Genomic DNA, 16396 nt, shown 5'->3' with positions numbered 1-16396 from the left:
TATCAAAATCTCATAGTAAAATCATTGAAGGGAAAAATTTCTATCATTTTGCTTTTATAACATTATGTATTTCTTTTCACTTTTTCTCAATCTATAAGATGATTCCCGTGGTGAAATAAATTGAAGTTAAAATTTCAAAAGTTTCCCCTTTTCAGCAACGCATCTGCAAAATTATGTTTGTATATAAACAAAATATTACTAATATTTCAGAAGAACAATATAGTCACTAAAAATGATTAGTAATTTTCACAAAAGAAATTCAAACCTGTAGCGTTAAAAATGAAAAAAAAAAAAAAAAAAAAAAAAAATTACAAAATAATTCTTTTCAAATCACTTTTATTTTTATTATAAGAAATAAAACTATTTACAGTAAATACATTTTCTCACTTTTATTTCACAAATGATGATTTTCAATATAATACTTCTTTTACATTTACTATAATAAATAACAATTTAAAAGGAACATATTTTCTCACTTTTTTTCGTAAATAACGACCATTCAATAAGCAACTTTTTCATAAAGCAATTACTTTTGTAAATTCTCCATATACAAAACATTGCATTGGCTACAAAATACATATTTGTCTAAATGAAATATGACCGTGTTCTTCGACCAGTGATGGCTATATAATGAAGACACTTTTCTAAGAGCAAGTTTATTACTAATTTAGAAATATATATATATATATATATATATATATATATATATATATATATATATATATATAGTATTAATAAAACAGAATGAAAACTTCGCCCTCTGCGACTTCTTTAATGATTTTTAAAAATTTATTCAATTTAAAAAAATTAATAAAATACACTAATCAGAAATAAATTAAGCGGAGCACAACAAATACAAACGTTTTAACGTGAATACAACTACGAAACGCAAACAGCTAGTTAGGTGCTAAATTTTTTACAGCTAAATACAGCTAGTTACAGCTAAATTTGGTGCATATTTTTTTAAACCAGATCTGTCGAACGGTTAATTGTCTGTCGGTCTGTATCTTCGTAAGCTAATAAACGTAATAACTCAAAAGCTTCACAAAATAAAATTGGAATGTGATTTTGTTTCTAAAATTGTAGCTCTATATCAAATTTTAGTTTCGATCTGGTAAAAAAATGACTTCCAAGGAGAAGTATATTTCATTTTCTTCCCTCTAACAAGAAGCACAAAACTCTCATGTGAAAGATGATTTTAAAAACAAAATAACTCTCATCTGAAAGAAGACTCTGAAAATAAAATAAAAGTCTGAGCAATTGTGATGTTCCCGGCCTTACGCAAAGTCCAAGATATATTTTTTGTGGAGGAAGGGTGGGGGTGGGGGGGGGAGTATGATCTTTATTCGAGATTATGTGAGAAAATTTCGGAGTAAACATTCCCACCAAGTCATAAATGATTTTATAAATTTCGATATGAAGAAAGACAAAAAAAAAAAAGTACCTTCATTTGTTAAAAATTATTCAATAAGTGACTCTTTAATTGCATTTGTTCCTTTTGTCATTCTTAATTTTATTTTATTCATATTTATTTTATAGACAATAGAATATTTGTAAGCCAATGCATCTTACGAGGGTCGGGGCAAAACAAATGTTTCAGGTGTGAACCCTTCAACTCTTCTCAGTCACTTTTAAACACCAAATAATTAGAATACACCCTCGGCATTCTGACTTGCAAGAATAATATCCTGGCAGCTATTTAATTTTACTCCTCTAAAATAAAAATAAAAAAATTATTTGGTGCCATGAAGATGAAGTAGAGCATTTCTTTCAATTTTGAACGACAAATATATCGATGCTGTTGAATGCCCCAGAAAGTTAACGCCCTGACCATCATTTCTATACCACTGATTCTCTAAAATCTCCAAACTGATGGGTAAGCTTGCATCACTAGCATTAATAATTACTATATCAAGTATCAAAGTACCATCGAGGCAAAGATTGGCTAACATTCATTTTTTCAACACCACTGCTTATAAACAGTCATCAAGTCTATGGGTAAACTAGCATCACTTAAAAGGTGCCACTGTTATATACGCTGGAGGAGGGGTTTCCAGCTTTTTACCACCTACAATTTTAGGATAACGATTTAAATTAACACTAATATGAGCTGCCATAGTCTTTTGATCAACCACTACTGTATAATCCGGAGGTACATCGTTGACGCAAATAGCAGACGAATGGACGTCTTCCTGAAGTGCTGCAGATACTGTTGGCAGTACTGGCTGAGAGGGATTCGCTTGTGTTCTGTTCCACAGTAATCTCCGACGCACATGACGGTCCGTGCAGTAGTAAATGCAGGATAATAAGACAAGTAAAAAGATAGTGATAGCAGTAGTCAGTATTGCGTAAGGTGCAAGGTAAGGATTTTCACGCCGGAAATGACCGGTCTCCATTTCTCTATATATTCTGCTCACTATTCCACGGTCCATAAAATGTAGACACGTGCGAGCTCCTCATTACTAGCTTTCTATCTTGTATCCATTCCTAAAACAACAAACAAAAAAATGATATATTAAACAACAAGATTAGCCTGTGCATACAGTTTGCAAGTGTATGTTAAATAAAGCACTGTTTTGCTTTTTAAAGTAAATTTTTACTTTCTTTAAACGAAGTTATAAAAGTTATACTAATATTATAATAGACAAAAAATGCAATCTCAAAATTTTGACGTATCACCACGTTCCAAAGCTTTCTGATTCCGAAAAAAAAAAAAAAAATGGAAGTCTGTCTGACAATTACTACTCTGCTATCTGTTTGTTAACGTTATAACTCAAAAATGCTTTTAGGTAGGTGAATGAAAATTAGGATGCAATCTTTGCCACAAATATTTAGATTTCTATGAAATTAAAATAGTATTTTAAAGAAACCTTCTAAAATTTTTTTTGTCTATCTGTCTTTCATTTCGAATGCAAGTGAAAACGATAATTTCAAAGCGCAAATCCTCAGTATATCCGCGATAACTAGACAGACAAAATTTAGCATGCAATTATAACAGCTAAAATGTAGTTAAACTGTGAATTTAACTCGTTCCAAGGGAGTGATCGTCTGTTCCATACGTATTGTTACGAATCTGCGATGCGGCTTTCCAGCATAGCTGGTTCCATGGGTGGTCCCAGAGCTTAGCGACCATTTGGCGACTTTGGCGCCAAAATAGATTATACCCGAGACATCCAGAATTTTCCCGATCCGTCCAGTAGGAACGGAGATACGCCTGGAACGTTCCTGATTGGTTGAGAGGCTTCTAGCCCCGCCTCCTAAGACCTATACAAGGAGCTTCAGCTGCCGGTGAGTAGACGGTGAGTCGAGTTGTGAACCAGTCGTGAATTGAGTGGTCGTGGACCAGTGGAGTCGAAGAGTAGTCGGAAGCGACGGTGAAGAATTGGCCTTCCAGAGATAAGCGGAGCAGCGACGGAGTCAAGCTAGTGCTGAACTGAGCTGTGTGCTACTGTCTGCTGTGTATGCTGTTGTATGCTGCACGACTCGGCTGAAGATAATCGTCTTCTGTGCTGTATATAGTTGTCGTCTTTGTGCTGTCCTGTGTGTCTTCGTGTCAATAAACGTCGTTGTTTTATTTTCTACTGCCGCCTGCTGATTGAGCATTCTTCACACCATATAACTTCCACTATCCAAACGAACCCCGGAAATTTCGTAACAATATGCATTTATGTAACATCACAACTCAAAATTACAATAACTAATTATGTAAATTACAATAATAATTAATAACTAATAATGTAAATGAATCAAAACAGCAGAAGCGGTTTCCCCAAAATCTTCTTGCATACTTTCTAATTAAAGTGTTATCCTAGAGAATGCCTTGCGTGGTAACGGCGTACAATTGCTACGAAATATTAGCCTTTGGCATGAATTTATCACTTTTATTGTATCTATAGTGTCCTTCTTGGCGAGTTATTTGGTGATTAATCCCTGACATGCCGTTAATGATATCCGAAAATAGAATTTTTGTTTTGAATGCGTTTTTACCTACCGATTGTAACAAAAATTTGATACAAAACTACACTTGTTGTCACAAAAATCCCATGCCAAATTTGATATACTTAAGTCGTTGAATCTTTGAGCTATCGCTTTTACATTATTCTAAAAATACAATTCGACATACGGTTAATCTATTATTGGATTTTCGCTCAAAATTTGCTAGGTATCTATATTATAGGTTTCAATTCTGTGTATCTAATTTTATATATATAACTCTCTTCATTTAGTTTTTATCGTTTTAAATTATATTCAAAACGCCTGACAGACAGATTTAATCTAAGCGGATTTTGTTCAAAATTTGATAGAAATCTACAAATTTAGTATAAAGACCCTATGCCAAATTTCATCCGTCTAGATTAAGGCGTTTTTTTAGTTATCTTTATCACAGACAGGCAGACGGACATTTTCCAAAATTGTATTTTTCGATCTCTGGAAGATCTGAAACGTGGAGATTCGTCAAAATATCGAGGTCATTTTTTTTAAACGATTACTATACGTTCTCTTTGATAACGATATGAGAAAGTAAAAATTAACATATTTATTTCAAAGCTAGGTAAAATGTTCTTCGCTTTTAAATCTTTATCAGTATCAGAGTAGAATATTTTTTTTTTAAATCTGTTTTTAAGAAAATGAAGACGATAACTCAAGAAATCCCAAAAAACTATACGTATAAAATTTGGTATATATATATATATATATATCATCAGAATCATAGATGTGTATTATTTTGGATAAAATCTTTCAAAGGGGCGGCTTTTAGTTTGTTTATATATTCGTATATACAGTCAATCCGTGAATATATTTGATTTTAAAGCTGATACGGTTCTATAGATTAGATGCTAAAACTTCGTTTCAAATTTTTTCTTTTTATATAGCTCTCTATGTTTTCAAAGTTCACTTGTTCTGAGATAGATCGGGCAAAAGAACTTCCTGCGAATATATTTTGTGCAAAATCTGGCAGAAATCTATAAATTTTATATAAAGACTGCATACCAAAGTTCATCCGTCGAGCACAAAACATTTCTAAGTTATCATGTTCACAGACAGTTATTTCAAGAATGTGTTTTTCGAACTCAAAGAGTTATGAAACTTTGAGATTCTAAAAGCTATGATTCGAATGTTTTGACAATTAACCCCTTCGTCCTCCTTAACGCGTTTAACCCGTTCAAGTGAAACTTCTGCAGGGCGGCCGTAACGCGCTTCAAACGTTCCTTTATATTTTAAAACTTTAAAACTTTTAAAACGCTTTGCAGATGTTTACTTGTTTGAGTTTTATTTTTGTTTGTCCTAATGCGGTGAAAAACAGAGGGAAAATAATTTTCGCGGACAAGAGAGGACGGCGAAAAGGTTAAAATATTTTCTTTTATATTTCTTATACAAAAAAAAAAAATAAATAAATAAAAATATCATCAGCAAGCAGAACTTCGAAGGTTGATTAATTTCCACTTACTTTTAAATGTAGGTATGTTGTCTGCAAACACAACAGATGAAAACTTGTCTTGAATTTTCAAAGCTCCGTCTCGAAGCTTGAATTCTGTCTCGATGCCACTGTATTGTCGGCAAGCGATGAACGGCAAAGCTTCAAGGTATATACCAACGTTTTTACCTATGAGAAGAATTATCGATTCTTCTTAGAGGCAAGAGATATTAAAAAAAAAATTGTAATGCAAAAATTATTCATCATGGCTAGGTAATTATTTGCATAATTGGGGTACTCCTTCTATTAAATAGTTAAAGTATTAAAGGGAATTTAATATTTTCACCCTCGACCATTTTTTTCTCTCTTTCCTGTTTTGACTCATCTACGAACTCGTCAGAGCTTTTCATCTTCCTTGTCCATTTGCATACAGACAGTATAACAGTACAGAACTCACTGGTTCAAGACACTTTCAGATTCACACATTTATCCCGAATTTCTCCTTGAATGTCCTTGAACTTCGGTAGGGTAAAGAATATGCTTTGGGTTTACCCCATTTAATATAAAACTGATAACTATTTTCAACTTTCATGCATGTTTTTATTTCCTGTCCATAACATGTGTTATCATAACATTAGTGTACATATTCAGGAAGATATAACGGTGTTATTTTCTTAATTCCAAATTTACTTATTTTTATTTTGTTTATAACATGAAGAAGTTCAACCAAATCAAGGGAAATTTACAGAATACGTTAAGATTGTAGTGGGCAGTATGCTAATAAACTAAAATCTTAAAATTCAATCTAAATATCTTGAATATTCCAGAAAATATGAGCATTTGCAATGAATAATTTCTGCTTGCGTATGTACAAAATATAATGTTTCTTTCAAAATCTGTAAACCACTCGGATAAGTCAACTTAAATGAAAATTCTAGTTGAATTCTATTAAATTTTCCGAGGATTACAGCGAGATGAATCTCAGAGAAGCTAAATGATGAGGATTTTCTCACAAATTGGTATTTTTTAGATATGAATCATTGAATAATTAAATGAAATTTGACAAAAGGTTAGAAATATGATAAAGCCCATGCACATCAATAAATTAAGTGCATAATTTAAGCTGCAATAAATTAAAAACTATAAATGACTATAAATACTATTTTGCTGACCTTACTATTTGCATAACTAGAATTGTAATTTGATATATGTAATTAAAAGTGACAGGATAACTTGATATTTTGTTTAACCTGGAGATAAGTCAATGCAAATATGAAGTGAATCTATCTTATGCTACAAAGATGGCGCTTGTCCACTTGCATTTAGAATGCTTCTGCAGGAACAGCACATAATTCTAGTAAAGGAAAACTAACAAGTTCTGTCACTGACGTGGAGTACTGTGAGCTAGTTCGTTCGTTAAATTTATCCTGTAGGTGTTCAACAAGATCTAGATATAGACTCTAAGCAAATTCAATTTAATTCCTCAACAATAAAGTCAAAGCCAACTCTGCATAGTTTGGGCTTTATGCATAGGAGCACGATGGTACTGAAATGAAAACAGGCCATAACAAAATTGTAGATTTTTTTAATTTTTACAATAGCAAATTTATTGACTCAAATGATACGAAATATAATTTTTAACATAATTTAAAACATTTTCCATTAGGAGATAACTACTGAAGTAGAAACCTTTATAAAGAAATTTCGACAAACTAGAAATACAGACTGCAAATTTTTATCGTTTTCTTACAAAAGAGACAAAAAAAATATTAAGCATAATTATTTCCTGTCTCATATCATTGATACACAATTCAATATGGTTTCATCTTTCTCAAATTTTAAGGATTTAATTCGGTTCCCTTCACCTCTAATATTTTCAATATTTTTAAACTAAATCAGGATTTTGAAAAAACTTTAGTGCCGCAATTTTTTTCCCGTAATCATTTTATACCTTTTTGCTAGTCTTTATTTTTTATCCCGCTTCCCATGACTTTTACCAGGATGAAACAACTCTTAAATCGGTCCATTTTCACTACTAGTCGCCTTTGGCGACCAGCTGATTCGATTAGATTAATGGTAGCTAAAACTTTTAATTAAATATTTTATGCAACGTGGTCTTAATGGCTCCTCCAGAAAAATATTTCTAAGCTTCAAATTTTGACAGATGTATAAACTATATTATTTTAGACGCCGTGCGCCGTTCTGTTTATTTTACTATGAAGTTCCCTTATTTTCTGTCAGCTCTCCTCAAATTCATAAAAATGGATATATTTTCCTATAATTAACCTTTACACAGTTTCTAACATAAAGCAATGTAATATTTAGCAGTTTTCTTCTTGTTAATAATATTTTAAATATAAATTAAAGCTTTTACAGATTTTTTACAGAATTAAATTAAAAAATGTCGCTTGCTTTCCTGAAATATGTTTTGTCAAAAATGATTTATGTCAAGAACAGGATAGTAATTCGGAATGTAAAAGAACAATGGCAAGAGAGTTGCAATTTTAATAGTGAATTTTATCAACAACTTTACTGTTCTTCCAGAATTCTTATATTTTTATGTTATTGTTTGTGATACGTTTAATATTCGTTAAGATTACTAACGATTCTTGTTGGAAAATATGTTTAAAATGACCAAAAAAAATGATGAAATATAGAAAACAATATTTATCCAGCAAAAAAATGAGTATAACTGAAAATATACTTTTCAAATTTTTAGATGATACAAAAAAACATTTTTGCACTGTTACATTTTTGGAAATAGTTGCGTAAAAACGCCAAAATTTTGCTTTATTTGTTAATAAATATTTAAAAATAATTCTGAGGTGCACATTCTCACTCTCCAAAGTATATTCGTGCCAAGTTTGGTAGCCTGCAGAGCGCCAATAAGCACACATTCATTTTTATTATAAGTAAAGATAAGATGCCTAAACGTAAAATAAATGTAAAGTAAAAATCTCGCTCATAAAGGTTCATGAACAGATAAACTTGATTAAGAACATTTAATTCTTTATCAAATGTTTAATTCTTTCTTTCGTAAAATACATTCAGTCTTTCATAATTTCTCTTGCCATAACAATAGCTGAAGCAGTATTTAAAAAAAAAAATGTATTCCTTTTTTAAAAGAATCCATGATATATGAAATCAATTTTGAAAGCAATAAATATAAATAATTTTTATACTAAAGTTGCTGTTTGATACATATAACTTTTCCTCGATGTATCGAAACTAATTATTTAATAAAAATTCAAAATTCTGGAAAAAAATTTCGATATGTCGAGATTTTCGATTAATGGGATTCGACCTTAATATTATGTAATTAGGGGCGCTTTATTACAGAAAGTTATACACTGCAGAAGAATTTTGGGGCATCCATTGAAAGTTTTTCTTATAAGTCTCTATTTTAAAGGCTTAAACTGAGTATAGTTTATCAATGTGGTGATTAAATTTTATCTGTTTAGATTTTTGAGCTTTGTAGTTATCAAGTTCTCTATGTTCGCAAATTGACAGACAGACAGAAAAACTTTCTGTACATGGATTTCGCTCTAAATGTGATAAAATTATAAGAATTTGGTGTAAAGTTCCATACCAAATTTCATCCGTGTAGCTCAAAGCGTTTTTGACTTATTATGTTAACAAGCGGACATTATTCCGAAAATGTGTTTTTACTAACTCAGAGACTCCTGAAACGTGGAGATTCGTCAAAATCTCGCTTTTGATTTTTTTTTTTTTTTACAACACAATTTCTTTTTCTATACAAAAAAGTAAGAAAACCGTATCGTAGATCCTCAAAAATCAGGCATTCATCTACCCTGGGCATATTATGATCCGGTGCTTTCAGAAGAGCGGTTTGTTAAATGGAAAACAAGTCACTATATGAGGATTTTACTGTTCTTAACTCGACGTAAGCAATGGGATTTTGAATAATGATTTAAGATATACTAGCCGCCTGCGGCAACCAGCTGGTTCGCCAAGATTAATGCTCGTCATGATTTCCAATTAAATATTTTATACAATTTGGTCTTTTAATAGATCCTCTCATATTATTATGAAGGCCTTAAGCGGTTTCCTTCATTGTACTATGTATCTATTTCTAATTTTCTTTTATTTCCCGTAAAATTTAAACTTTACATCAGTATCAGTGATTAAATTTCAATTAATACAATAACATATTTTGCTGAAACCAAGTACTTTTTTTTTTCTTTTTGAAAACTATGAGTATAGAAAATTGAATCTTTCGCATTGAAGTCTTATCTACACTATAGAATAATTTTCATAATTTATGCAATGTTTCAAAGAATTATTCTCTGCTTCATTACAAAATTCAATTTTTAATTTTACTTTCAGTTTGAATTTAAATCACATAAAAAAATAATATTTTGCTTTATTTCAGTTTTGAGAAAATATAAAGGTCTACATTTTATATATTCCTTTGGTTCTAAGAAATAATATTCAGAAAAAAAAATTAACACTTATATATATATATACACACTTTTTGTGGCCAAATTTGGCCGAATTATGAAGTTTTGAATATTACAATTTTAGAACAATCATCATTTTCATAGACCAGTAAGAAATTCTGAATGCTGCTTGGTATATTTTCTTTGGGACGATTGATGGAGTTGTCTAAAATTGCGCGTTTTTAGAAGATAGTAATATTCAAATTTCCATAACACTCAGTTTCAGTCATAAGAGAGTGTTTCTTTTTTTTTAATTTAAAATTATCCGCCTTTGGTGACTAACTTGTTCGCTAGGAATATTGGTTATATTGAATTTTTATTAATTCATTTAGATATAGCTTTATGTCCATAATTCCGTCAAATTATCAGAAATTAAAACTGTGTTGTTGTTTGATTGACTCTTAAATAAGATCTTTTTATTATGTGCATGAGCTTATTTAATGGAGATCAATCCCATGACATCATGGCGTTATTAAAAACATAAATGTACATTTCATCTGTCATCTAAATTTCGAGACATATTGTAACTTCATTTTATTTATACGTCTCATAAACTATGTAGATGTGAAACAAAATCCTTCTTCTATAGCTTTCATCAATGGAAGAAAATTTGGCAATTATATAGTTGATGAAACAAAAAAGACGGTTTTAACTTCAGGACAACAATATAGTCTATTGTTGGAAATTCGAAAATAAAAAAAAAAATATTTCTAAAGAATCTCCAAAATTTAGCAAAAATTTGAACGACTATCAAATTGGCATCATTAAAAAGAAAGCTTTATAATTTTTGAAAATGCGTAAAATTTAATTTTGTGCGATATTATTTTTGGAAGAGATCGTGAAAAAATACCGAAATTTCGCTAACTTTATAATTACTTAAAATCCTAATTAAAAATTTTAAAAGATCACTCCGAGCGTGCACATTCTCCAGCTTGGTGGCTGGTAGAAATCTGTATCAAATTTGGTAGCTGTAGGTCAAATGGTCTGGCCTGTAGAACGCTAACATACACACGCATGCGCACACACATCATCTTTATTATCAGTATAATTAGAGTGAAGTTTTCCATGACGTATTTTGAAATATTTTGTGAAATAAAATGTAGATTTTGATATAAAATCTGATATATTTTTAATGAACTTTTATTATTCTGGCCTTGCACTGATCTGGCATCCTCTGGCTTGATATCTAGAAAATTCAAACGTCTATTGTATTGAAAGTCTATTGCAATTTGTATTTGCTCTTAAACACAAAAAATCAAATTTTGATAAACTGGAAATTTCGATTAATCTCCGTGTTTTCAACAACTCTAGCCCTCAAATACATTTTCGAAAGTCCATCTGTGAACATGAGGATAAAATGAGTACGACGAAATACAAAACGTATGAAATATGACATGTGGTCTTTGATACCATAATTGCAGATTCCTCTGTCGATCAAATAGAAAAGGTTCAAGATGCAAATTTGTTTTTTATGCAATGAGCCTAAATATAGTAAAACAAGACATATTGTTTAAGCGTGCGAAATAGTCAAAGAAAGAATATATATATATATATATATATATATATATATATATATATATATATATATATATATATATATATATATATATATATATATATATATATATATATATATATATATATATATATATAACCTTTTTTTATAATTAGTTTTAACACTCACTTAAAAAAAATTGCTATCTCCTTTGTTTCCCACGCCGTGAGCGAAGGGATATCTTTGAAAAAGATGCCTCAAAACCTAGGCATCTTTTTCAAAGATAAATAAGATACCCTTCACTAAGTCGACACGTGCCAGAGAAAATCCTTACCGGAATCTCGTAATAAAGCCACTAAAGGGGAAAATTTCTGTCACTTCCGCTTTCGTATTCTGGTGCGAATGCACACATCGCGTCTTTGTTCTTGTGTAAAAATTATGTCTCACCAGGTAAAATAAATTGAAGTTCATTCAAAAAGTATCTTCCTTTTGTATATGCATATAGGATTATTTAAAAAAGTGATCATATATATATATATATATATATATATATATATATATATATATATATATATATATATATATATATATATATATATATATATATATATATATATATATATATATATATATATATATATATATATATTGTATCGTATATATATATATATATACGATTATGTAAAAATTATCTTTGTATGTCACTAATTATTTAAGATAAGTGTATATGAATTAAAAATTTTTTGTTTTTATACGGATCATTATTTAAGGAATTATTATTTTACATAGATGATGATTTAATAAATTAGAATACAATTTATTAAATTTTGTTCGGGAAAAATTGAAGGTCAAAGTGAATTTATGAAAGTTTAAGCAATCTGAAATTGCAACATCGAAGTTTGCAAAATTATAATTTAATTAATGAAGCAGGCTGCAGTTCAGAAGTTAAGCATTAAAGAATAGTTACAATTTATATTTAAATAAAAAAATTTAAAAGCACGATTGGCAACGTTCAGATAAAAATTTCCTTATAGATTCGAAAGTACAGCATGATAATGATTTAAGTTTAATCCATTGCCTATCTTAATTTTATTTTTAAAATTTTCTTTTATTTTTTAAAAAAAACCGATAATGTGCCCCTCAAAAATTATATTTAATACTAACGCAATGCAAATGTGTATAAATCCAGTTGCTAAAACAACTAAAAATATCGTTGTAAAATATATTTAAAAACATCTTAAAAAATTTTACTAAGATTAATTTTTTTTTAATTATGAGGAAATAAATTAGGTATTAATGAAAAGATTATTATTATTATTATTATTATTAATAACAAAAATATTTTAAATTTTAAAACGGTGTTTTTTTTTCTTTTCTAAAAAATATGTTCTGAAGAACAATTACCCAAATTTTAAAGTAGCGGAAAATTTTTAATAAATGAAAGTTTAAATTCTTTCATAGTGAGCAATTATTTCCCAAGAAATAACTAAATTTAATAATTTTAAATCGAACTGTCTGTCCTGTAGTGAATTTAGCATCATATACGTCGCAAAACGCAGTTTCTAAGTAGTACAACAGCCTATAAACATTATCATGTTAAAAATACAAGTATATACTCACCTAAAAGTTGTCCAGTTTCATATAAAATCCATATAAACAATTACTGACCAAAAGATTCTTTACTATACTGCTCGTTAATATTGTGTTGAATACGTGCTCCGCAGGTGGTTATTGCTAATGTCGGCGTCCTTGCATTTGAAAACGATTGCTTCTCGTTGGGAAAGGCGGAAAAAACAGCGCGGAAACCATGAGCTCACGGATGCGTAATTATTTATTTTTTGTTAGTTGATTAAATTCAAAAGAAAAAGGCGACACTACCTAATAAAACGGAAGGTGCTAACAAAATTTTATGAAGGGCCTTAGTTTTCTTGATGTGCTGGAGATGTACACGTGAAATGCAAGGTGTTAAAACAATATATTTAATGAAACGTCATTTGGAAACAAAGCTATTAAAAAAAAATCGTTTGGCTGAAAGAAAAAAAATATAGTATTAGAAACTGGTTTCTGAACAATTGCGTTTGCTGTTCATGTGACTTGAATCTCTAACAATTATTACTTAAAATTCATCATGAACTTGCAATGTTTAATATGTAGTGAAAATTTGTTCGATGATTGCAATTTTCTATATATTTTTTGATAAAACACATGATACATGTGTGGCTACAAATTTTCGGAGACATTTTAAAGAAGTTGCGCACAAATGAATGCAATAGAAGAAAATCATGTAGCTGTATATTCACGATTAGACGCCAAGCAATTGGAGTGGTGGCCCGCCAAAATTGATCATCATTGCTAAAAAACAGTTTAATTTCGTATGAGATGGCGTAAAAAAATTTTCATTAGTACTTTTCCTTTTGTAGCTGATAAAAAAGATCTTAGGGAAAACATGCAGGGAGAGGTGAAGATTTCGGTGAATTCATGGTGCTCGCTGACATCATTAGAATGATGAATTCTGTCGATACTGCTACATTCAGTCGTGGCGGGGTGGTCAGCTGCACACAACAAGAACAACACAAGGATTAGAATAATTTGGCATAATGTTCTAGGGAATGACCGGCCTAAATAGGAAGGCGAAAGAAATAGATAGATTTGGCGTATCACCCCTCCATAGAGTGATAGGGATTGATTTGATTAAAATGGAATAGACGACATGATGGATCTGATATTTAATTTATTTTTTTCTCAGAAATGTCCTAGAATTATAATTTGTTAGAGAACAAGACTTGTTAATGACACAGCCAATTTTTAAAATTTTATCTTCCAGATGAGTATAGAATTCCCATGTGGTTTTTCTTTCTTGCACTTACTTTCTAAATAAGCCTGGAAGGTTTTAATTTTTTTTCTAGATTGAATTCCAATTTTGTCTTTATTTTATTTACCAATAAATAGTTGTGTTTAAAAATATGAACTATATTTATTAGCGTGATGTGGAGTGATCTTGAATGCCTGGCTTTAAGAGATAGCTGTTAAAAGAGCAAGGGAAACCCTCTAGAATTACAATACAAACACAAGACCAAAGGAAAGCGTTAAGCCTGAAATCGGTATAAATGTGGTTATTTAACCACATTAATACCACATTAAGGCCATTTTTTTCTAATCATATTATGTTAAAATATTTTTAGGCTTGAAATGAGAATAAGAAAAGGGATTCATTTAGCTTATTAGATAAATTTAATTTGATTAATTAGTTAATTTGGTTAATTAATAATTAAGTAACAAATCAAGACACATCATTTTGTTTGAGATAAAGAACTGAAGCATCTAAGTTTCTGACTTACTAAAAAAACTTGTCAGAACTGATGCCAACCTACATAATTTCATACAAAGATTGATAAATTTGGTGGGAAGCATACTTCCCACGGCCCTAGAAAGGGTTAATTAGTTATTATGCACTTGGACTTATATAATGATATTTTATCATAAAAAATTTTCAATAAATGTTTGGAAAGTTTTTGAAAATTTTATCTTGCAATTTTGAATATTTTATTTCACTAAGTTAACATACATATCTCCTTAAACTATTTAGCGGCATATTAATATTTTGTACCCCTGTTATGTCAGATATCGTTTGAATTCATTTGAAAGTCTTCATGAAAATTTGTTGAGCATTGTTACCTGATCAAGTTACTGTAAGTATAATATACTTCTTAAATAATATACGTATATTATATGCTTCTTCTTTTATTGGCATGCAAAGTTTCTTACTCTTTTGCTGGATCCAGTTTTGAAAGTTTAACTCTTTACACTCGGAAAAGTAATGCGATGCATAATTATTTACCTAATATAAGAGCTTGTATATTGTTCCGAAAAATTATATATAATTGTTTTAATTTGAATTTCCCTGAAAAATTAATTTACATCTTTTTAACATTTTGTAGGCGTTTTTAACTATCAAGATTGGAAATTAAATAAAACGTCAAAATGATGCACCGACATGAATGGTGAATGAAAGGCAAAGGATTAAATCATTTTGTAAACCGAGCATAGTAGTGGATTTAAACATTTTTCTGTTCAAGGCAATGTACATAATGAAACTCTCTCTTTCAGTAATTGATCATTTTAAATTCACATCTGAAGAACTCATTTTTGATTTAATCAACTTATCTATTCTAGTTTATTTTTTAAAATTATGATTATTAGTTAAAGATTCCTTTATTTCTAAATAAAGACATATAGCTGTTTATAAGAAAATATTAAACTTCAATAAATATGATTTTTAAAAATCAGTATTTAACTGAGTCGAGAGAGATATAACTTAACCGCCTAATTAATATTCCAATTAAAAATTATTTATTTATAACTTGTTTAATTATTCTTTAAATAAATCATTATAAACACATATTTTAATTTTTATATTTTATAATTCACAAAATTATTTTTAAAAATGTATTTATTTAGTAGATAGGCAGATGCATTGTAAATCCTACCTCAATTCTATTCTTCTAGGAAGTTGCCTACACGGAAATTCGCCCTTTTCAGAGCAATTTAATTGTCGGAATATTTTAAATTTAAATTGAGATTATGTCATAATTCTTTACCGAAATTTCAACGCAATAATCAAATAACCTTGACTCAATTGTAAGGAGCGTATCAAAATCAACTATGAATTCCACCAAACGATTTTAATATTATTATTTGCTTTTCACACTGATTTTCCTTTTAGTAACATCCGTTTGCTTATTCCCATTATATTTGTATTTACGAAATGTCCCTTAAATTTGTAAATAAGTTTGTATCTCTAATCATCTTTATCGGCTTCTTGTTTTATGGACTAATTTCACTGATGTTAGGCAATAATATTTTAAGATACCATTGGCATCATTTATTGGCAACAGCTAAAAGAAAACTTCGATAAATTATTTTGGTGAAATACATTTGATTCATCATTTTTGGCTATCAATTTCTTGACATTTGATTGCATTTGAATAATGCATAATACGTTTTCTACATCGTCGCCCGATGTCC

The 16396-nt window shown here is 29.6% G+C and overlaps 1 long non-coding RNA gene across 1 annotated transcript; it reads right to left on the bottom strand.

The window, feature by feature from the left end:
* Positions 1-1318: 1318 nt before the first annotated feature.
* LOC129968122 (uncharacterized) lies at positions 1319-13339 on the bottom strand. The gene is made up of 3 exons (XR_008784367.1): positions 12992-13339; positions 5450-5605; positions 1319-2487 (listed from the first exon to the last, which is right to left on the bottom strand). It is a non-coding gene; the product is annotated as an uncharacterized LOC129968122 (long non-coding RNA).
* Positions 13340-16396: the final 3057 nt, after the last annotated feature.

The sequence above is a fragment of the Argiope bruennichi genome, chromosome 5, assembly GCF_947563725.1.
Source record: "Argiope bruennichi chromosome 5, qqArgBrue1.1, whole genome shotgun sequence".
Lineage (NCBI taxonomy): Eukaryota > Metazoa > Arthropoda > Arachnida > Araneae > Araneidae > Argiope > Argiope bruennichi.
Note: the sequence above shows the minus strand (reverse complement) of the source record. Positions and strands in the feature narration are given on the sequence as shown.